At 38.0% G+C, this 963-nt stretch overlaps 1 pseudogene; it reads right to left on the reverse strand.

The window, feature by feature from the left end:
* LOC110429152 (glutathione S-transferase F9-like) overlaps nt 1-240 on the reverse strand; it is a 4,799-nt pseudogene extending 4,559 nt beyond the window's left edge.
* Nucleotides 241-963: the final 723 nt, after the last annotated feature.

Genomic DNA, 963 nt, shown 5'->3' on the forward strand with positions numbered 1-963 from the left:
ACGGCTTTTGTGCAATAGCTGTATAGCCGACGTTAGCCCCATATTTTATTCCAGATTTTGTACAGGAGAGGAGGGGAATTTTTATCACCAAAATATTTCAACAGCTGCCACTCTATCAACATCAAGCCGCAAACATTTCCAACTTCTAATCACCCTCATTTTTGCAAGAGCATCAGAACAGTTGTTTGCTTTGGCAAACGCATTCCAAAACAGAACGCATCCAATAACTTGTTGCGACATTAGTTTATTGAAATAATCTGCATATCAAGGTCTTTTATAATTATTTAGCACCCAAACGATAGTGATTGTTGAAATTGATCCAATAAATAATGATTTCTTTTCAAGCCACACATAGTTCTAAGACCGCTATAATTGTGTCGACTTCTGCACAATTAGGTACAAACATATCGGTAGTGCCAAAAAACATAGGCGATAAACTTTTCATCAGAATTTGTTAGAATACCTCTACATCCAGCAGGGTTTACCTCTAGTAGAGTTGTCTACATTAAAATTGAGCAAGTAATTTACTACAGGAGGCTTCCATCGAGCTTCCCTTCTATTAGAGACCAACTTAGACACATGGCTTTGAGGTTAGTTTTGGGTCTGCCCACCAAACGCCCTCACTTACTCTATCTTTACCTTGCACCAACTTGATCCAATGAACTGACCTAAGTTTAACCAATAAAACCAAATCCTTTTCCCTTAATGTGGTTATTAGTTGCCCATGAACTCTCTTCTCCCATTCAAACTAATCGCTATTAAAGTCGGTCTGCCAATTTGAAGTTTAGAAACTATGCTCCTGAAAGTAATCTATCACCTTTGCATCGTCGCATTTAGCTGGCTGAAATAGCATTGCAAAGATTGCTTTCGAAAGGCTTATCCTTAACCTAATTATCATGCCATAAAAATGCTTGCACCATTTCCTAACACCTATTGGTAGCCCTCATTAACAATGATGTGAAA

Source organism: Theobroma umbraticum, unplaced genomic scaffold, assembly GCF_002168275.2.
Source record: "Theobroma umbraticum cultivar Fairchild unplaced genomic scaffold, ASM216827v3 scaffold_44.0, whole genome shotgun sequence".
Lineage (NCBI taxonomy): Eukaryota > Viridiplantae > Streptophyta > Magnoliopsida > Malvales > Malvaceae > Theobroma > Theobroma umbraticum.